This window comes from Rhinatrema bivittatum, chromosome 8 (assembly GCF_901001135.1).
Source record: "Rhinatrema bivittatum chromosome 8, aRhiBiv1.1, whole genome shotgun sequence".
In the NCBI taxonomy this organism is placed as follows: domain Eukaryota; kingdom Metazoa; phylum Chordata; class Amphibia; order Gymnophiona; family Rhinatrematidae; genus Rhinatrema; species Rhinatrema bivittatum.
In genome coordinates, this window is record NC_042622.1 from 166,619,475 (window position 1) to 166,642,983 (window position 23,509).

The 23,509-nt window shown below is 45.8% G+C and overlaps 1 protein-coding gene across 1 annotated transcript in view; it reads left to right on the top strand.

Moving 5' to 3' along the window:
• The first annotated feature begins 1,739 nt into the window (after positions 1-1,739).
• TAOK1 (TAO kinase 1) overlaps positions 1,740-23,509 on the top strand; it is a 422,716-nt gene continuing 400,946 nt past the window's right edge. Inside the window, exon 1 of the mRNA XM_029611182.1 lies at positions 1,740-2,273. The gene's annotated coding sequence lies outside the window, so the exon portion shown is untranslated. The remainder of the gene's footprint in view (positions 2,274-23,509) is intronic.

The following is a 23,509-nucleotide window of genomic DNA, read 5'->3' on the forward strand; positions in this document are numbered from 1 at the left end:
GGCAACTTTCTTCTTTATTATAGTTAGATGATTCTACTGCTTATCACCAATTTTTTTTGAAATGCAGCACAATACAAATGCACATAAGCCATTCCCTGTTTTATAGATTTTACAGTCTATTCAAGATAGATACGAAGGATGACAAGATGCTTTGAGATTTTTATATTTATTTATTTATAGATTTTTTTATACCGGAGTACGTAAGTAACATCACCTCGGTTTACATTCAAACAGTAATTCAGCATTGCGCTTTACAATATAACTTAGTAACTGAACGAATACAATACCATGTATAACTTTGTATTAATAGAATATAAACAATAAATGAGAGACTGTGGAAATTAGGAAGAGTAGTAGAAGATTTAGTTCATTAATAGTAGGCTTTTTTAAATAACCAGGTTTTAAGGTTTTGTTTAAATTTTTTGTGACAAAGTTCCTGGCGTAATTCAGAGGGCATGGTGTTCCATATTGTTGATCCGGCAATAATGAAAGATCGTTCTTTTGTACTAGAGAGTTTAGTCAGATTGGGTGCTGGAATCTTTAGTTTGGCTAAATTCTGGAATCTCGTTGGGCGGGAAGAAGTTTTGAATTGTAGTTGATCTGTGAACCAGAGCATATCTCTATTTTGAATGGCTTTATGTATCAGCGTCATAGATTTATAAATTATCCTAGAAGCCATGGGTAGCCAGTGCAAAGACTGAAGTGCTGGGGTGAAAATGGTTAAAACCAACATAGAGTGCTGAAAAACAACCACAATTATCAGATCTTGTCATATCCAAGAAATCCTATCCATAAGATGTTTGCAAAAGCACTGATACAGAATCGTGCTTTTGCACGTAAGTTTATTGAATTTCATATATGAAACATTTCCATCTAAGACCTGAAAGGTGCTCTTATTGCATCTTGAGTACATTGCTCGTCCACAAGGTGGCAGGGCCCCATCACTCACAATCTCTATGAAGCTGACAAGCTCACAGATTAGTTACTGCATTGTCTTTGTAATACCTTTTAAATATTCAACAACAAAAAAAAAAAAAAAATCAATTGCCCTAGACCACTTTAGGGGCCAAGGGCGCATAACCTGGCGACTACATTCGGACCCCCCTCCGGACTTTCCCTTTTCTAGACAGGGACAGTGGATCTGGAGCCTTTAGGACCCGTGGGATTTGAGAAGGAGGAGCAGCGTTCAAAGGATGTGGCAGGAAAGGGGGATTGGGAAATTGAGGGGGGAGCATAATCACTGGGGAGAGGGAAGGACGAGAGATGCAGAATGCCTATGTTACACTGCTGTGCTAATAAGGTTTGCAGAGATCCCCGGCTTCTTCTTCACAAGTAGCATGTACTATGAGGTCTATTACCATATCCATGCTGCGCGAGCCAAGCTTGCTTGCGGTTTCCCCTGGCAACCAAACCCCAGGCCAGGACATCATGGAATTATAGTTTCGAGCCTAGAAACAGGCTCCTGAGATAGCAGTAGCTATACGGCGAGAGAAGTACTCACCGCACCACTCTCCTCTTCCGCATAGTTCACGAGTGATGCGCTAGGGACAAGAAAAAAAGGCCGATGAGCCGCATGCCTTCCAGACAGCGCCATCTTACCTTTCACTCATAGATAGAACGAGACATCCTCGCGAGAATACAGGTCCAGCTCGGGAGTTGCGTCCTGTGCGGAACGTTGTGCATCTACGTGCGCACACCCGCCGGAGCACGCTGGCTGGCTAGTTGGTGACGAGCACTCCCGTTGGCTAGCTGGCACGCGCGCGCTCGCTCGCAGTCTCGCGCCGGCTGGCACGTGCTCCCTCGCAGTCTCGCGCCAGGGCGCGCGAGCTGGCTGGCGCGCGCCCCCGCTCGGACTGTGACTGGGGCCGTGTGTGAAGAGAAGCAGGGAGGAGACGGACGGACTGACGGAGCTAGGGACGGCACTGCCGCCAGGGCCTACCGTTCCCATCCCTCCCCGTATCCAGCCCGGAAGCGCCCGAATAGCATCTCATCTCACGCGAGGGAAGAAAGCAGACGAGGCGCTCCGGCTGCCAGCGGCGGCTGCTGCTGCCGCCGCCTTCCCGCCTCTGCCGGCGGGGACAGCCGGCCGAGCCCCAGGCCTGCTTTCCTGCCGCCCCTACTCCCCCCGCCCCGAGTCCCGGCTCTTCAGCCCCGCTCGCGCCATCTTGGCCGAGCCCGTGCGCTGAGGCAACCTCCCGGCCTTTAGCCGCTGCTGAGCTCCCCGGAGGGGCTACCCCGACGGATCCGACTCCCCGCCGGCTGTGGGACCCAAGGTAAGACGCACTGTAACGGCGCCGCGGTACAGCGAGGTCCTCTCGCAGCTGCGGTGCTGCGCTCCGGCCACGGAGCCCCTGTGTGTAGAACTGTGTGGGGCAGCAGGCAGGGTAATAGAAGGCTCTGACGTCACAGGGCCTCTTCATGTTTCTGGATGTTTTTAAATGGGTGACGCTGCTGCCAGCTCTCTGCCTGTGTTCAGGGGGAGGGCGGGGGTCGTCATAGATGCTCGTGGACTGATTTGCTTTTCTTGTAAACTTTCATCTCACTAGCAGTAAATATATCGGTAGAGTGCTTTTCTATGTCAGTGGCTGTAGTGCCATAAAATAATGTGGCAGGAGCTCTTCCGTGGATAATGGCGAAATTTGAAGTCGAATCCACTTCGCTGTTGATCTCAGATTTATATGTAATGGCCTTTAACAATGACCTTTGTTTTCTGTGATTTACTGTGAATGACCTAATCATTAAAACTTTTGTTTTAAGGTAACTGTCTAGTTATATTCATGAAATAAACACCTCTGTCCTATTTGTTACATTTCATCTGTTTAAATGCATTCTTTAATTTGATTTGCTGCAAGTAACCTTCTTCATTTAAACATGTACAATAAAAGGTATGTTTTGAATGGACATAGTTTGCTGTTAAATCAGTGAAGAATTTTCAGATCATACCTTGAACACAGACCTCTGCAAAGATTAGCCACTTTGTATAAGGTGAAAGGTGGTTTAATTTCAATGAATTAAGAGTTCTGAAAAACTTCCCTTAACGTTTTTTGTTGTTGTTTTAGGAAGAGTAGAATTAGAATTTGTAACAATGTTTCTGGGCAGTCTGCCATAAAACTTTTGATGTTTTCTTAAAGGGTCCCATGTCTAGTAATTCATTTGGTAGGACAGCAATTGTTTTCCCTAGTTGGAAAAAATTTCAGAACAAAAGAATGGATTCCTTGCACTTAAAGGAAGGCACTACAGCTTTGATATCACTTTTCCCACAAATGTCAAAGCCAGATTAGAGAAACTGTCCTAACAGCCATTACTTTAAGTAGCAGATTACTGCTGGTTGTACATTTACAACAATTCTACCTCATTTGAAGTACAAGATAAATACTTGATTATCGTGTTGAACAAAGAAATATTATCTAAATGCTACACTAATGAACAGTGTAACTTTTTAGTATAACCCAGAGGGTCAGAGGATGATAGTCTATATGTGGCATGAGTTCTGCTATTGGATATCTCATTGATATATTTCTGTTTTTAAAGTAATGGAATAGCACACTTCATTGGATGGTAGTGTCATCTTCTTTACATCAGTAAATCAAAAGTAGCTTTTCAGAATTATCCTAAAGAACCTTTTTTTATTACAGTTCATTTCATATTTGCCAGGTTTCATATCAGGTGCTATTTGATAGATCTTGCTGGTTTCTGCTGACCTGTAATTTTCTTTTCAACATTGCTGAAAATCTTTTCCTTGTATGTTGTTATTTTGAATGAAATTTTCACTGGCTTTGGTTTCATAGTTAAAAGCTTTTCATAAAATGTCAGAAATTTTTATTTGATTATCAAATATTTAATTATCACATTTGTGGATTGTACACATTCAGAATAGTTGTGAAGTGTCTCATTGACATTTCTTTTCTTGACACTTTTTTCTTAATTTTATTTTAGAGTTTCTCTTTTTAACTAATCTGTTTGTGGCCTGAGGTTTTCTCTGTTTCTGCCTGAAATACCAACAGTGACTGTCCTCAAGCTCTCATTCTTTGTTGTTTTATATTAAAATATGCTATTTGCCAGTCATAGAGTTGATAGATAAGGACCATTAGACCAACCAGTCTTCTAGTTACCCCTCCCTGCACCATTTTATTTCTTGTTGACATCTTCCTTGTTAACAATGCCACCCTCTGCGCTAAATGGAGATCTCAGTTTTTAGTTTTAAAAGCTTTAACTGTTCTTTATCCTTTTTGCTGTTGAGCAGTGTAGCCAAGTTGTCTTGCTAACTATGCTAAGTGACCTATCACCTGCTGACTTATGTCTGAGGTTGTACCAAATCTTATGTTGCTGTATGCTCATTGACCTGGCTACCTCTTCTAGTAGTCTAACACAACTATACTATCACTTGATTGTTTGTTTTTTTTATTAAGACTTGTAAATCGCCTATACACAGTGGACTAGGCAACATACATTTTTAACATGCATAAGAATAAAACAAACATATTACCAAATAAAAGTTCTTAAATTAAAGTATATCTTGGTGCAATAAGGCTTTGGTTCCCCCTTTTGGCCCTTTGCCTTTCTAAGTAGATGGGTATATACATTTCCATACCTATACCTAAGCCAAAACTCCCTCTCCCAATTTCTTTCTACACTCTGTGTCTCAATGTTTTGGCTACTAATAGTCTGATGATAGGCTATTCCAGGCATCCACCACACTCTCAGTAAGGAAGTATTTCCTCATGTTTCTTCAGATCCTCCCTGATTCTACTTTCATGTCTTGACTGCTTGTCCTTAAATTTTTTATTTCTAATACTTGATTCAAACCTATTTAAAAGTTTCTGAACCATCCCCTTCTTTCCTCCTGAGAGTACATTTTGAATTCTTTAAACATCTCTGAATTAAGTTTGTATTGCAGGTCCTTCACCTTTTTGATTGTCCTCTTCTGACCTGCTTCCATTCTTTTAATGTTCTTATAAAGGCATGGGCTCCAGAACTGAACACTTGTTTGAAGCACAACTTCCAGGCCCTTGCCCATTCTTTTATTTATTTCAAGTCACTTTTCATTTTTACCACTCCCTTCTTCTATCTTACTTCTTGGGGAATTCTATATAGAATTTGGCACTGGAGATGGGTAATATGGAGGACAGAGATTGCATCTTTGATCCACCTGGGCTGGAAGAAAGTTTCATTGGTATATGCTTTGGCTTGCATGGGCAGGAAGGAAATGTTAGTGACCATATTATCGGTTTGCGTAGGCTGGAAGAAAGTATCTGTGGCATCTGCATCAGTTCACATACGCTGAAGTGGAGAAGCAGCAGTTTCATCATCTGCATCAGCCTGTGTGGCCTGGAAGGAGGTAGCAGGGTGTGCATCAGCCCATGCAGACTGAGCTAAGGATAGTGGAGGAATTGGGTCTATAGTAGGGATGAATTAGAGAGTGCAGAGGAATCTGGTCTGGTGGAGGAGTTGGGCCTGGAAAAAGGGAGGGAAAGAGAGCACTGAGGGTTTGGGTGAGGTGGAAGGACTGTGCCTGTGAAAGGAGAGAGAGTGACTTTATATTTTTAACATTTTTGTATTCTGCCCATCTAATATTGCCAGAAGCAGAGAATAAGATGAAAAATGAATCAGGAATGCAAAGCATAATCTTAAAAGTTAAATAGATAAACAAAATGGTAATATAAGCATTTAAAAACAGCATCACACAATATACGGTAATCAAATAACTTCCATGCTGCTTATATCCAGGGATAAGCAGTGGCTTTCCCCAAGTCTACCTGGTAAATAGTTGATGAATTTTTCCTCCAGGAATTTGTCCAAATATTTTTAAAACTCAACTATGCTAATTGTCTTTACCATATATTCTGGCAGCAAATTCCAGAACTTAAATGTGTGTCGAATGAAAAAAATATTTTCTTTGATTTTTTTTTTGTAAATGTGCTACTTAGTAACTTCATGGAGTGTCCCTAATTTAGTTTTTGAAATAATAAACAATAAGCATTTCCACTTCACTCATAGACCTCTGTCATATTTCTCTTCAGCTATCTCTTCTCCAAACTGAAGAAACCTAAGCTCTTTACCCTTTCCTCATAGGGCAGCCATGCCATCCTCTTTACCATTTTGGTCACCCTTCTCGGTACCTTTTCTACTTCTGCTATGTTGTTTTTGAGATGCAGCAATTATAATGTCGATCTTACCATGAAGGTATACAATGGTATGGCCTCCAAAACTGAACAATGATCCTAATGATCTAAAAACCCTAACTTACTCTTTAATTCTCAGTTGTCTAGACCAGTGGTTCTCAACCTTTTTTCTGTCGGGACACACCTGACAGATGGTTCTCACATGCATGACACACTGACCCTTGATCATCACGGGGCTAGATGTAAAAGTACAGTTTGCATCCACGGGAACCCCCCTGACCCACAATAATGGATGTAAAGCAGAATTATGACATTCCCCATAAAACTCACCCTAAAAAAAAGATGTTCTGGTGTTATCTCAGTAACAGCAACTCAAACTCCTTCTACTTCCAGGCTCAATAGCCCTACTTATGAAAAGACAGTAGTTTACCACCAATGCATGTCCTCTTGAGAAAACACAACAAATAAGACTGATACAAACGCTTACATGCTAGTAAAATATCTAATCTCGGTAACAGACACAGAACTGACCTAACATACTCCCAGGATCTGTAGTAATGCACATAAACGAATCTGCACACAGTTACACCTGTATTATGGAATACACTCAAACAGGAGCAACCCTATCTATGAAAAGGCAACACTACAAATATTAAATCAGGCCCTAAAAACCAATACACCTCTTTTTTTTTTTTGTGTATATAATCTTTATTAACAGCAGTAATACAGCTAACCATGCCCACATTCAGGCAGAAAAGGGGAAACAATATTCAGAAACCAATACAATAGCATACATTGTATACACCCCCCAACAGATGGTCCGTGTACAACGATAGACTCCAAACAGATGGAACTGAATTTCATGGATGCAAAACTAGACATACAGAGTGGGAGAACATAAACACATACTTGCACCACCCTGCTAGATAATGCCCGAATGGGTGTAACAACCGGTACATACTGCACATTTTTCCCCGGCAGGGAAACCCCAACAGGCGTATATTATATCTCTAGGATTCAAGCATGCAAGCAGGTTTTTCCGCCCGACAAGGGGAATCCCCCCCCCCCCCCAAAAACCCCCAACCCTCCCACCCCCCCAACTGGTATTGCGAAGTGCCCATTATCTTAATAACCATCATACTGAACCTGAACAATAGAAATAACAATGTTTAACAGGTCTGATATCCCGAATGATTGTAAAACAAAAGACAGGACTTTACTGGTCTGTACTCATAGGAGCAGGACTATTCAGTTAAACCAGGTAGGCCGCCTAGTAACAGATACCCAGTTTGTAAGGTGAAATCCCAATGCGTAAGGTGATATCCAAATTCGGTCAAGCTGAGACGAAAAGAAAAACGGACATGAAAACCGAAAGGGATGCCGGAAAGGATGACCCTCCGTCCGCTCATAAGCAGAGGTCCAGCAGTCAGGCATCCTTAGGCTTGCTGGGAAGAAAGTTAGTGGTGTCTGCTGGAAGTAGGGCAATATAGTCCAGCCATAAAGTCCAAGTACCAGCATATTGCTTGACAGACTTTTGTTTTGCTGTCAATAATTCCATGTGCAAGAGCCCGAGGATTTTGGTTCTCCAGATGTGTACAAATTGTGGTTTCTGTTCTGTCCATTGAGCCAGGATAGTAGCTTTAGCTATAAGAGAGAATTTGTCGAGTAGACGAAGTTGGCGAATGGTGAGTTCAGCTCCTGCCGAGCCTATCACACCCAAAAGCCACAGTGCTGGGTCTAAGGGGTTTGTCCGGCCCCACATCTTCTTCGCCAAACCCTGTAGAGACCTCCACAACTCCTGCACCACAGTACATGACCAGACCCCATGGTAGAAATCGGGGGTATGGTAGCTGCAACGCATGCATTGGCGGTCAGAAGTAAGTCCCATATGGAAGACCTGAAGCTGGGAATAGTACGCCTGATGTAAAATCTTATACAGCTTCTCCCGCAAGGGTACATTTTCGACTAGAGCAGGAATTTTCTGAAAGCAGCTTTTTATGTCCCTTGCCGTTATTTCCGTGGGAAGCAAGCGGTTCCACTTAAGCGCTACACTATGCAGGGCGGAGAGACCAGCTGATTGCCGCAGAGCCAAATAATATTGGGAACACTTCCGCCTTTTGCCGTCCTCTCCCGAAAGGAAAACACCCAGTTTCTGACAGAGAGCAAAGGAGGGATTGGCCTGAAGTTCCTCCATTAGAAAATGTCTCAGTTGTAGGTAACCATAGAAACCGACCGTTGGGAGGTGATATCTATCTTGCAGTTCCTGAAAGCTAAAAAGCTGAGGTGAGCTAGTGTTCTCCTGAATAAGTTGGAACATATATTTCACACCTTTGTCAGCCCATACTTTAAATAAGGGTTGCGTCATTCCGGGAGAGAATTTTGAGTATCCTCGTATAGGCAGGTATGCCGTAGATGACATTTGCAAAGAGAATATGCGACAAAGGAGACGCCACATCTGGCGAAATGGGCGGACGACCACACTACGAGCAATGTAATTAGGCAGAGAGCAATCGTCAAGATGTAGTACTGCCCCTGGCGCAAACGGTGCCAACCAGTGATGGTATAAATCCATAGGAGAGTGAAACGCTGTACCAAGGGTCCAATCCCGTACGTGTTGAAGGAGGCTGGCTTGGTTATAACGTTCAAGATCAGGACAGTTAAGTCCGCCTTCCAGTTTAGACAGCATTAAAGTCTTTAAGGGGATTCGAGCTCGTTTGCCACTCCACAAGAATCGGCTAATCCCCTTGTTGATTTCCAAAATATCCGCTTTTTTGAGCCATACGGGAAGCATGTGAAACAAGTACAACCACCTAGAAATCTCCATCATTTGTAGCAACAGGATTTTCCCTGATACAGAGAGCGGTAGAGCCCTCCACAAGTCCAGACGTTGGAGCATTTTCCGCTTGAGAGGAGTGATATTTAAATCATAAAGGTGACAAGGCTTAGCCGGTACATAAACCCCTAAGTATTTAAGAGCTGATTGGACCCATCGCAACGGAAAGCTACCAGGCCAATTTAACTGCAGGGTACCAAGGACATCAAGAGCCTCAGACTTATCAACGTTGATTTTGAGCCCTGCAAACTGCCCAAACTCAATTTGGATTTTTAATACCAATGGTAAGGAAACCACAGGGTTTGTCAGAAAGACAAGCATGTCGTTTGGAAAGGCTGCAATCTTAAATTGGCCTTGCTTGTACATAAACCCTTGAATAGACGGGGATTCTACTAGCTTTCGCAACAGTGGGTCCAAAGCCAAAATATACAGAACCGGAGATAGGGGGCAGCCCTGGCGGACTCCCCTCCTAATAGGAACTGCCTGTGAGAGCATATCATTGGCCCTGATATAGGAGATGGGATTTAAATACAAGATAGAAATAGCCTGAATAAAGGTGGGGGGAAACCCAAAACGGTGCATTACGGAGAACATATATTCCCACGACACTCGGTCAAAGGCTTTTTCCGAGTCAAAGCCTACTACCAGGGATTCAGTGTGGGAGCTATGAGCTGCTTCAATCGCAGAAATTAACCTAATAACATGAGCCCCAGCGTTCCTGCCGCTAACAAACCCTGCCTGATTGCTGGATATTATCTGGGGTAAGATGGTATTCATGCGCAGAGCAAGTATTCTTGCATAGAGCTTAAGATCGCAGTTTAGTAAGGATATGGGACGAAAGGAGGCAGCTTGTAAGGGGTCTTTCCCAGGTTTGGGTAACACCACTATGTGGGCATCAGTAAAATGAGGAGGAAATTGGCGCTGCTCCCAAGCACAATTAAAGAAAGCAGTCAGAGGGCCTAAGAGACAGGGACCCAAAATCTTATAATATTCTGTCGTTAAACCATCGGGACCTGGGGATTACGAGTTTTACTGGTTTTTATAACGCCGTTAAGCTCCCCCGCCGTAATAGGGCGACTAAGAAGGGATCGTTGTTCTGCGGACACCTGTGGTAAATGTAGGCTCTGAAAAAACTCCTCTTCCTCCGCCAGCCCTCCCAGTCTATCTTCCTTATACAGAGTTTCGTAAAATTGGCGCAAAACTTCACAGATTTCCGGACTTTTTGTAACCAACTGACCCCCTGACGTTTTAAGGCCACCGATAAAGGGTTTTTTTCTGCGGATAGCAACTAATCGAGCCAACAGTTTCCCAGATTTTCCCCCATATCTGAAAAAATGATGCTCAGAAAATTTTAAAGATCTCTGGGCTCTTAAATGCAAATGGCTATTCACGGCCGCCAAGCATGCCCTGTAAGATTCACTGTGCTGAGGGGAGGGAGAGTCCGCCAACGCCTTCTTCGCTAGGGAAAGCTGAGCTTCAAGTCTGAGAATATCTGCATTTAACCGTTTCCTCTGAGCAATGGAATAGGCGATGATATCCCCTCTGAGAACTACTTTACTGGTCTCCCAGAATAGTACTGGGTCCTCCCTATGGGGGTGATTATTCTCCACATACTCTTCCCATTTTTGCCGTAAATACTGATGGAAGTGTTTGTCCTCATTCAGATTCCCAGGAAACCTCCAAATTCTTGGTGGTTTACCAAGATCCGAGAGCCAAAACTCCACCCATATCGGCGCGTGGTCCGCCACTACGATTTCCCCAATCTCTGCTCCTTCCACCCTGGCAAACAGGGACTCTGAAATGAGAATGTAATCAATCCGAGACAGGGTGCAGTGGGCCTTAGATACGTGAGTATACTCCCTCAGATCAGGATGTAGTACGCGCCATATATCCAAAAGGCCTAATTGCTTGCAAAAGGTGGGAACCCTTATGTCAGAGGCAAAATTATAACTGGGAGGCAGGCGTGATTTATCTAACTCAGGGTCAGAGATACCATTGAAATCCCCAGCAAGAAACAATTCCCCTTGTATATTAGTGAGAAGCAGATTAACGATACGAGTGACAAAAGAAGGGTCTGGACGATTTGGGGCATATATATTACAAATAGTAATAACCAATACACCTCTTATTAGGAAAACAGAACTAGCAAGCAGCTATAGATCCCAACACAGCAATAATTGTAAAACTATACTAATAAGCAGAATAAATGTTTCAAAACAGCTATGAACAGAATAACATCCAACAATTAAAAACTCATAAAAACTATTAAAAATTCTCCAAACACCAATAAAATATTTCAAAAAAAGCAGACATCACATAATATTAAATAATTAAAATGGCAGTCAATCAAGAAAAATAAACTTAAAAAAGCCACCTTTACTTACCCCCTCCAGCAGCTCTCCTACTCCCCTTCCATGCAGGCCGTGGCACACACCAGAAGTAGCAGTAGAAGCTAAGCTCTATACTCATGGTCCTCTTCCTTAGTGTCCATGTCTTTCTCACACACACACCATAGCAGTCATGCCCCCATGACCAGTTTCTGTCTCTCACACACCAATCATCTCCAAAACAGTCTTTGACACACACACATACCAGTCACCTTCCTGAACAGTTTCTCTCATGCCATACACACACACAGGCTTCCCACTCCCATGTTCTACTTACATATATGGGCTTCTCACTCTCATAATCACTTTCTCTGTCTCACACACACACACTCACCAGTCTCTCACTCCCATGCTTGTTCTCTCCACATGCACAGGCTTCTCATTCCCATAATCACTTTATTTCTCTCACACACACAAACACACACCAGTCACCTGACCTCTCTCATGCATACACACACAGGCTTCCCACTCCCATGCTTTCTCTCACATAATCAGGCTTCTTACGCCCATGCTTTCTCACATACCCAGATTTCTCACTTCCATGCTTTTTTTCTCTCTCTTTCTCTCTCTCTCACATACATGTTACCTCCCTGACTAATGTCTCACACTCTCACATACACATCAGTAATCTCCCTGAGCAGTCATTTTCATTGTCTCTCACATATATACACACACATCAGCTCTCTGACCAGTTTCTCTCAATCACACACAGGCTGGCTGGCTGCTTCTCTCTCTTTCTCTCAGTCACTTCCCCCCCCCCCCCCTTCAGCACAAATGGTAGCTGCAGCAGCCTCCTCCTCCGGCCCCCGCAGGACAAGAAAGAAGAATCCCATCGGCTGCGGGAGGCTCATTCTGCTGTCTCCTTTCCCCGATTACCAGCTGCTTCGATTGCTCGGGGGCTGCTGCTGCCGCTGCTATTTTTCCACGCAGCACGGCTCTTTCTCCTTCCCACGCACCGCGTATCACTTCCTGTTCCGGGTCACGGGGGGGCGGGAAGAAGAAAAGGCCAGCCGCGGGTGCCACAGCTTCTTCTAGCACCACTGCCATTCCCACTGAGCTTGAACTTACTGATAGCCCGGTGGCAACGGCAGCAGGAAGGAAAAGCAGCGGGAGAGACCGGGAGCACTGGCAGGTGTGTTGCAGCTCCCGGTGTCCCACTGCCCTGGTTGTGCTTCCCCGTTCCCTGCCCCCGTGGGCCAATGGCAAGCCTCGTCCATTCTTACTGCCCCCGTGCAGGCCAATTGAAAGTCTTCTACCTGCCAGTGGGAGTAGGAAGAAGGGAGGAAGCTTCTGATTGCCTGGTGAGGCAGGAAGAAGGGACATAGCATAGGCCAGGGTTGGGAGGAGTGGCAGTGTCGAAGCGAGGACACTACGGGAGCTCTTCCCCCTTGCTGGTGAAGAAGCCTGACCCGATGAAGTGAGGCCGCCACCGGAGCTCATCCCCGTGGTGGCGAAAAGGAAGGCTGACCCTGGCCAAGCAAGACCACCACAGGAGCCCATCTCTGTGGCGGCAAAAAAGAAGTCCCCCTGGAGTAAAGTTGCGGCAGAACTGGAGCCCTTCCCTGCAGTGAAGGAAGAAGAGGTTTGGCGGTGAGGCCTGGTGAATGCATATGTGAATGGGAGTCTGGGTATGGGTGTGAATGGGAGCCTGGGTGTGAATGGGAGCCTGGGTGAGGGCTGGTGTGAATGGGTGCATGAGCATTTGTGTGTGATTTTGAGCTTGTATATAAGAGAGAGCATGTGTGTGACTAAGAGAGAGACTGGTCAGGGAGGTGATGTGTTTCTGGGTGAGAGAGAGAGACTGGTCAGGAAGATGACTGGTGTGTTCATGAGAGACCAAGACTGGTCATGGGGTCTAATTTGGGATATGTGTGTGTGAGTGAGTGACTGGTTGTGGGCCCTAAGAAGAGGATCGTGAGGACAGAGCTTCAGCAGCCGCTGCTGCTTCTGGTGTATGTTTTTGACCTGCAAGAGAGAGGCGTAGGAGAGATGCTGGAGATGGTAAATAAAGGTGTCTTTTTAAGTTTATTTTTCTTGATTGACTGCCATTTTAATTATTGGGTATTATGTAATCTGTCTGTTTTGAAATATTTAATTGGTATTTGGACAATTTTAAAATAATTTTTATGAGTTTTTAATTGTTGGATGTTGTTCTGTTCATCAGCTGTTTTGAAACATTTATTAGTATAATTTTACAATTATTTCTGCATGGGGTTCTATAGCAGTTTAGCTTATTCTGTTTTCCTAATAGGAAGTATATTGGTGTTTAGGGCCTGGTTTAATATTTGTAGTGTTACCTTTTCATAGATAGGGTTGTTACTGTTTTGAGTGTATTCCATAATGCAGGTATAACTTTGTGCAGATTAGTTTGTGTGCATTATTGCAGATCCTGGGACTATGTTAAGTGCTATATTTGTTTCCATTTCTCCAGGTTTGCACTGCATGCAGAGTGGCTTTTTTGGTTTTCCATTCCAGTTTCTATCTCCATATTTTTAATTTGTGGTCTTTCTGTGTCCTTGGTGAAGGTCAGCTTTCTGTATGGCTGAGGTGAGGTATTTTACCAGCATGTAGGCATTTATATCAATCTTATTTGTTGTGTTTTCTCAATAGGATATGCATTAGTGGTAAATTACTGTCTTTTCATAAGGAGGGGTATTGTACCTAGTAGTAAAGGGAGTTTGTTTTGCTTTTACTGAGATGTCACCAGAACAAGAATATCTTTTTTGTATGGTGAGTTACTGTATTTTTTGCTCCATAAGACGCACCTTTTTTTTCCCCAAAAGTGGGGGGGAAATGTGTGTGTGTGTCTTATGGAGCGAATATTAAAAAAAACAAACAAAAAAAAAATTAACTACAACCCTCCACCCTCCTGACACCCCCCCCCCCCCCAAGACTTGCTAAAAGTCCCAGGTGGTCCAGCGGGGGTCCTGGAGCGATCTCCTGCACTCGGGCCATCGGCTGGCAGTATTCAAAATGGCACAGATAGCCTTTGCCCTTACTATGTCACAGGGGCGACCGGTGCCATTGGTCTGCCCCTGTCACATGGTAGGAGCACAAGATGGTGCTGGCTGTCCATTGCTCCTACCATGTGACATGGGTCGATCAATGGCACTGGTCGCCCCTGTGACATAGTAAGGGCAAAGGCTATCGGCGCCATTTTGAATACTGACAGCCGACGGCCCGAGTGCACAGGGACTTTTGGCAAGTCTTGGGGGGGGGGGGTCAGGAAGTTTGGGGGGTTGTAGTTAATTCAATTTAAAGGGTTGGGATGGGGAATGGGGACAAAAAACCATTTTATGCCCTCCCCTAATTTGCTCCATAAGACACACAGATGCCCAGGAACAGAGCTGGTTTAGCACACCATTTTTTTTTTTTTTTTTTTTAATTTTCCCGCTCTAAATCCTAGGTGCGTCTTATGGAGCGAAAAATATGGTATATGGGTAATGACCTAGTTCTATTCTGACCCATTGTTGGGGGTTCCCGTGGATGCAGAGTGTATGTTTACATATAGACCCGTGACGGTCACATGTTCAGTGTGTCACGCATGTGAGAACCATCTGTCAGGTGTTTCTCACAGGACAAGCAGGATGGTTGTCCTCACAAATGGGTGACATCGAGGATGGAGCCCACCACGGAAAACTTCTGTCAAAGTTTAAACAGAACTTTGACTGGCCCCTACTGGGCATGCCCAGCAAGGCACTGACCCTGCAGCCAGCAGGGGTCTCCCTTCAGTCTTCTTTTTTCCGCGCAGCAGTTGCCACGCGGTGAAAGGAGCTCTCTTACCACGTTCCTGACAGGAATTCGGTATTTTTCTTTCCGAAGAAAATTTGCCCCTCAGGGGTCTCCCTTCGACAAATTTTTGTCACCTCCGCGGAAACCGGTAAGTTTTTTGCCTTTTTTCTTCGACTACCGTTGAATTTGGCCCTCGAGGCCTGTTGGCAATTACCGAGCCCGCGACTAAATTTGGCCTTAAGCCATGGCGACGGGGTTCCGTCGATGCCCGGATTGTACCCGGACTATGTCAATCACAGACCCCCATAGGGTTTGTGTTTTGTGTTTGGGTAGTGAGCATGATGTCCTGACTTGCACCAAATGTGCCCTAATGACACCTAAGGGTCGCAAAGCCAGGATGGAGAAGATGGGGCTCCTCTTCCATGCACCCACCCCAACGCCATCGATTGCATCGACGTCATCGGAACCGGCACCGTCGAAGTTGCACCACCATCGTCAACCCTCCGGTGACCGTCCACCATCGATGACTTCTCGGCCGTCGACTCCTGTCCCCTCCCCGGATGGGCGAGGAGACCGGAAGGACAAGCATCGCCATCGACGGCACAAGTCTCGGCCTGTCGAGGATCCACAGTCATCGACCTCTGAACAAGCCGAGCCACCGACTAAGAGGCCTCGTTCAGACTTGGCACCGTCCACGTCTCGTTCGCAGGCATCGAGGAAACCCTCACCCTCTCGGGGTGTGGGAGCCGTGATCCCACCGGTTACGGTGGTCCCTCCGGCTCTGCCTCAGCCTCCCTCTCCCGTCGAGCCGGGTATTGTTACCCCTGGTCTCCGGGCAGAACTGGACCGGCTGGTCCAGGAGGCCATCGAGAAAGCGATGCAAAGATTCCAACCTCCATTGGCACCATCTCCGGCACCGATTCCGGCACCGCCACCGGCATCGACCCCGGCACCGACTCCGCCACCGAGGAAGGAACCGACCACCGAACCTTTGGTGGAAGCGCTGGCACCGCTACTACAACGTATGGAGGCACTTGTACATGCCCTCCCATCGATGATTCCAGTAGCACCGACAGCGCCATCGTCTCCGACTGGATTTTCATCGGCGGGAGAAACACCGTTCCTGATTCCCCCTTCCGGGGTGGTCCCATCGGTGCCTTCTCGTATATCTCCACCGATTTATCCTTTGGCTCCATCGGTTCCAAGACCGGCACCGACTCCATCGGCAGCACCGAAACCCTCGATGCCGTTCCCAGTACCGATTGTACCACCGGTTCCTCCAAGGTTTCCTTCGATGCCTTCGGATCCTCAACCAGGTCCATCGGGGCTTCAACCCCCAAGTGATCCCTATGATACCTGGGGTGATGATACATCTTCTGACACAGATTTACCATCACCGCCTTCTCCTACAGAGAGTAGAAAAAGATCTCCTCCAGAGGATCTCTCCTTTATTAATTTTGTAAAGGAGATGTCCGAAATTGTACCTTTTCAGCTGCAATCTGAGACCGATGACAGACACCAGATGATGGAACTGCTTCAATTTTTGGACGCCCCAAAAATCATCGCTTCCATCCCCATTCACCAGGTGTTTCTCGATCTCTTAAAGAAAAACTGGGAATCTCCTTCATCTGTATCACCAGTTAACAAGAAGGCTGACTCCACATATCTCGTCCAGTCAGCACCAGGCTTTCAAAAGCCTCAACTGGATCATCGCTCTGTTGTGGTTGAGTCCGCACAAAGAAAGGCCAAGCGTCTAAAGCCACACTCCTCCACTCCGCCTGTCAAGGACAATAAATTCCTGGACAGTGTGGGACGGAAAGTGTACCATGGAGCTATGCTGATTTCTCGCATAGCCTCATATCAACTCTACATGACGCAATATAACAGAGCCATCCTTAAACAGATGCAAGATTTTGCTGACACATTACCTGACCAATACCAGCCACAGCTTCAGGCCCTCCTTAACAAAGGGTTTGAAGCGGGGAAGCACGAGATCAGATCGGCTTATGACATCTTCAATGCCTCCACAAAGGTTTCAGCTATTGCCATCTCGGCCAGACGTTGGGCTTGGTTAAAGTCATCCAACCTTCGCCCAGAGGTCCAGGATCGTTTAGCGGATTTACCCTGCTTAGGGGACAATTTGTTTGGAGAACAAATTCAGCAAATAGTAGCTGAATTGAAAGATCACCACGAGACGTTGAAACAACTTTCTTCTGTTCCGTCTGAGGTTTCCTCCAAACAACCACTTAAGAAGGACTCTAAGACGTCGTTCTTTCGGCCACGCCGTTACTACCCTCCATCGGCCAGGCCTCGTCCAGCTCGATCCTCTGCTAGGCCTCAGCCGCGTCAGCCTAGGAAACAAAGGCCTACTGTAGCCCCTCCTCCTGGGCCTGCGGCTGGCCTTTGACTCCCCTGTAGGGAACACATGCCAAACCCCTCTTCCAGACATTCCTGTAGGAGGTCGACTGTACCATTTTCTACAACCTTGGTTGCAGATCACCTCAGATCAGTGGGTGCTAACAATTATCGCACAGGGTTACCACCTCAACTTCATAACTCTTCCGGCAGACTCCCCGCCTCTTCAAGCGTGGAGTCTATCCACCCATTTGGCTCAATTACAACAGGAAGTATCTCTTCTTCTGCAATCAAATGCTATAGAACCCGTTCCTCCCTCTCAACGAGGCAAGGGATTCTATTCCAGATACTTCCTAATACCAAAGAAATCAGGGGGACTACGTCCCATTTTGGACCTTCGAGCCCTCAACAAATACCTTCAAAAAGAGAAGTTCAAAATGGTAACCCTAGGCGCGCTGCTCCCTCTGCTACAAAGAGGGGATTGGCTGTGCTCTCTCGACCTCAAGGACGCTTATACCCACATTGCGATCACACAATCCCATCGCAAATATCTGCGGTTTCTAGTAGGCCACGACCATTATCAATACCGTGTCCTACCTTTCGGTCTGGCTTCTGCCCCACGAGTCTTTACCAAATGTCTCGTAGTGGTAGCAGCATTCCTAAGGAAGGAAGGTGCCACGTCTACCCCTACCTGGACAATTGGCTAATCAGGGCCTCCACCCAACAGATAGCTCAATCCTCCCTAAAATTGACAATTCAAACACTCCTTTCCTTGGGGTTTCTTGTCAATTACGAGAAATCTTGCTTAGTCCCATCTCAAAACTTATCCTTCATTGGGGCAGACTTGGACACCTTACAGGCAAAGGCTTACCTTCCTCTTCAGAGGGTCCACACCCTAATATCCCTGGCTCGCCAGCTCCAATCTCAGAACACTGCCACGGCTCGCCAGTTCCTCATTCTCCTAGGACACATGGCATCCTCGGTTCAAGTCACTCCCATGACCCGACTAGCCATGAGAGTAACACAATGGACTCTACGACACCAATGGATTCAAGCTTTTCAGCCTCTGTCCTCCATAGTCACAGTCACACAGGCCCTGCGCCTATCCTTAACCTGGTGGACAACTCAGGTCAACCTCCTTCAGGGCTTACCTTTTCTTCCACCGGATCCGCAAGTAATCCTAACCACCGACGCTTCTCACATCGGTTGGGGAGCCCATGTGGACGAATTACGAACCCAAGGGTTATGGTCCAAAGAGGAAGCCGAACACCAGATAAATTTCCTGGAACTTCGCGCAATCCGCTATGCACTCCGATCTTTCAAAGATCATCTATTCCATCAGATAATCTTAATCCAGACGGACAACCAAGTGGCCATGTGGTACATAAACAAGCAGGGAGGCACAGGCTCCTTCCTTCTGTGTCAGGAAGCTGCGCAGATCTGGGCGGAAGCCCTCTCCCACTCTATGTACCTCAGGGCCACTTACCTGCCGGGAGTAGACAATGTATTGGCAGACCAGCTGAGCCGTGTCTTCAAGCCACACGAGTGGTCACTCGATCCTCTGGTAGTGACCTCTCTGTTTCACAAGTGGGGTTTTCCCCGCATAGACCTCTTTGCGTCCCCTCAGAACCACAAAGTGGACGATTACTGCTCTCTCATTCGGAGCCAACACTTTCAGCCGAGAGATGCCTTCTCCCTCAAGTGGACGACAGGTCTGCTTTATGCATTCCCTCCACTTCCTCTTCTGTCAAGGACTCTCGTGAAGCTACGCCAAGACGGAGGAACCATGATCCTGATAGCACCCCACTGGCCACGCCAAGTGTGGTTTCCCATACTCCAGGATCTCTCCATCCGCAGGCACATCCCTCTGGGAACGGATCCGCATCTGCTCACTCAAAACGACGGATGCCTCCTCCATCCCAACCTCCAGGCCTTGTCCCTGACGGCATGGATGTTGAAAGGTTAGTCCTTCAGCCTTTTAACCTTTCGGATTCGGTTTCTCGTGTCCTGATAGCTTCACGAAAGCCCTCTACCAGAAGATCCTATTCATATAAATGGAAAAGGTACACATCATGGTGCACTTCTCAGTCCCTTGATCCCCTTTCCTGTCCAATCTCCAAATTCTTGGACTATTTATGGCATCTCTCTGAATCAGGTCTTAAAACCTCTTCTATCAGAATGCATGTCAGTGCGGTAGCCGCCTTCCATAAGGGTATTGGGGGTAATCCTATTTCAGTACAACCCCTAGTAACACGCTTTCTTAAGGGCTTACTCCATCTAAAGCCACCCTTGCGTCCTCCGGCCCCATCCTGGGACCTTAACCTGGTTCTTGGTCGTCTAATGAAACCTCCTTTCGAACCTCTGCACTCCTGCGACTTGAAATATCTCACTTGGAAAGTGTTATTCCTTTTGGCTGTTCCTTCAGCTCGCAGGGTTAGTGAATTGCAGGCCCTAGTTACCTATCCGCCATACACTAAGCTCCTGCAGGACCGGGCGGTACTCCGCACTCACCCTAAATTTTTACCTAAGGTAGTTTCGGAGTTTCATATCAATCAATCTATCGTACTACCTATCTTTTTTCCCAGGCCCCACTCCAACTCTGGAGAGCAGACCCTGCATACCCTAGACTGTAAACGGGCTCTAGCTTTTTACCTAGACCGTACAGTTTCTCACAGGAAGAGCACTCAATTATTCGTCTCTTTCCATCCTAACAAGTTAGGACAACCTGTGGGTAAGCAGGCTCTTTCCTCCTGGTTGGCGGACTGCATTTCCTTTTGCTATGAGCAAGCTGGCATTCCTTTTCAAGACCGTGTTAAAGCACACTCTGTGAGGGCCATGGCGACGTCAGTGGCACACCTTCGATCGGTGCCGCTTCCTGACATCTGCAAAGCTGCAACCTGGAGTTCTCTCCATACCTTTGCAGCCCACTATTGTTTGGACAAGGCTGGGAGACAGGACTCCATCTTCGGCCAGTCTGTCTTGCGTAACCTTTTTCCAACCTGATGTACCAACACCCTTCCACCTACCCGGTAGGGTGCGGATGCCCTTTCCCAAATTTTTCCTCAGTTGTTGTGCCTGCTGCACACCGTTGGGTACATTTGGTGCAAGTCGGGACATCCTCAGCTCGGTACTCACCCATTTGTGAGGACAACCATCCTGCTTGTCCTGTGAGAAAGCAAATGTTGCTTACCTGATGTAACAGGTGTTCTCACAGGACAGCAGGATGTTAGTCCTCACGAAACCCGCCCGCCTCCCCGCGGTGTTGGGTTCGTTTTATTTTTACTTTCTAGGCACTGCCTGTAGCTTTGAAAATCAGACTGAAGGGAGACCCCTGCTGGCTGCAGGGTCAGTGCCTTGCTGGGCATGCCCAGTAGGGGCCAGTCAAAGTTCTGTTTAAACTTTGACAGAAGTTTTCCGTGGTGGGCTCCATCCTCGATGTCACCCATTTGTGAGGACTAACATCCTGCTGTCCTGTGAGAACACCTGTTACATCAGGTAAGCAACATTTGCTATCCCGGCTGAAAAAAGGTTGAGAACCACTGGTCTAGACTACTGTAATGCTCTCTTCCATGGTCTTACATCTCATCATGTTAAAAGGCTTTAATTTGTGCAAAACACGGCCGCCAAACTGGTCTTCCGTAAGAAAACGTATCACCAAGTCACCCCCTTACTGCAGAATCTTCATTGGTTGCCTGTTTCTGTACGTATACAATTCAAGATTGGCTTTCTCACTTTCAAAGCATTATGCTAGGGCATGCCACCATACCTTTCTAGTCTAATTCCTTTCTAGCGACCAGACTGGCTCTTAGTTCAACCCAGCAGGAATTAATAGTCCTTCCATCTCCAACAGGCAGATACAGGACAGTGCGCTCCGATGGAGCGCACTGTTTACCTGCCATTGGACGCACATTTTCCCTTACCCCTTATTCAGTAAGGGGCGGAAAACACACGTCCTACCCGCCGAACCTAATAGCGCCCTCAACATGCAAATGCATGTTGATGGCCCTATTAGGTATTCGCGCGCGATTCAGAAAGTAAAATGTGCAGCCAAGCCGCACATTTTACTTTCAGAAATTAGCGCCTACCCATAGGTAGGCGCTAATTTCTTCCGGCGCCGGGAAAGTGCACAGAAAAGCAGTAAAAACTGCTTTTCTGTGCACCCTCCGACTTAATATCATAGCGATATTAAGTCGGAGGTCCCGAAGAGTAAAAAAAAAGTTTAAAAAAAAAAATTGGAAGTCGGCCGGCGGCTGTCGGATCGAAAACCGGATGCTCAATTTTGCTGGAGTCCGGTTTCCGAGCCCGTGGCTGTCAGCGGGCTCGAGAACCAATGCCTGCAAAATCGAGCGTCGGCTGTCAAACCCGCTGACAGCCATCGCTCCTGTCAAAAAGGAGGCGCTAGGGACGCACTAGTGTCCCTAGCGCCTCCTTTTGCCCGTTTCTACCGCCGGGCCTCATTTAAATACTGTATCGCGCGCACAGGTGAGTTGCCTGTGCGCGCGCCGGTAGAGCGGGCATTCGCCCGCTCTCCCGCGGACTTTACTGAATCGGCCTGCCAGTGAGATAAGATTAGATTGTACACAGAAAACAGTTTCTCTTATCTTGCCCCAAACCTGTGGAATTCCTTCTCACTCAACCTAGGTCTCAAAAAAAGATTACCTCAGATTTAGAAAGGCACTCAGAACTTTTCTCCAACCTATTAGGTTTGTGATAATCTTCCCTTTCACCTTTACTAGTTTTTGATTTATTCTTTACTTGTCAAGAATTTTGTAATTTATTAATTTTATCTTACCAGCCCCTGCTGGTTTTGATTCATGTTTTACTTTTTTTATTTTACTTACTTATTATTGCTTTGTGTGATATTTTTTTTTATTCATTTATATTTTCTTTTTTTTTTTAAATTTCCTTTTTAGATGGACTCTGCATTAGTTTTTACCTCTTTTTAACTGTACATTGCATTGATTTACAATCGTAAGAATTATGAAAATACATAACAGTATTGTGATATTCTCCATTCCTTTTCTAATAATTCTTAGCCTTCTGTTTTGCTTTTTTGACCACCACTGCACACTGAGCTGAGGATTTCAACTTCTTATTCACAGTGATGCCTACATGACTTTCCTTGGTGCTGACTCCTAATTTGGAACCTAACATTGTGTAACTACAGTTTGGATTATTTTTCTTTGTGCATCACTTTGCACTTGTGCACATTTAATTTCATCTGCTATTTTGATGCCTAGTCTTTCAAGGTATTCCTGTAGTTTTTCACAATCCACTTGTGATTTAACATCTTGAAATAATTTTGTGTCATCCGTAAATTTGATCACTTGCTCCCTTTTCCAACTCATTTGTAAAAATTTTGAAAAGCACCTGTCCCAGTACAGATCCCTGGGGCACTCCAGTATTTACCTTCATCCATTGAGAAAACTGATCCTTTATTTATTTATTTAAAATTTTTATATACCGACGTTCATCCGGGATATCACATCGGTTTACAGTGTAACTGAAACAGGCGCCTGGGATGGCGGTTTACATCGAACAGATATAACGAATTAACATATGAACAAATGAGGAGGGGAGAAAAAAGGAGGGAACTAATCAAACAAAACTTATGAGCAAAATTTACAAATATATATAGAGTATCACTATGTACAAAGTATTCATAAATACAGCAATGCCATGGAAATACAATTGTGTAGAGTTATAAGAGAGAGGAGGGGGGATGGGGAGGGGGTGGGGGGGGGGAGGAGGGGTGGAGAGGGGGTAAAAGGAGAAGGCGAGCTGAGAAATCAGAAGAAGGTAAGAGGACTGAACAGGTTGGGGGCGAAGGAGGAATTTAGAGGTGGGAGTGAGGAAAGGGGGAGAGGGCAGGAGAGGATGGGTGTGAAAGTGTGGGAATTAGGTGTATGCTTTGGTGAAGAGCCAGGTCTTTAGCTTGCGTTTGAATGTTTTTTTTTTAGTCCTACTTTCTGTTTCCTCTTTTTTAACTAGTTTGTAATCCACAATAGGACATTGCCTCTATACAGTGTCCCTTCAAATTTTTGAAAGACTACATGCACAAAAATGTTCTTTTTGTGCAG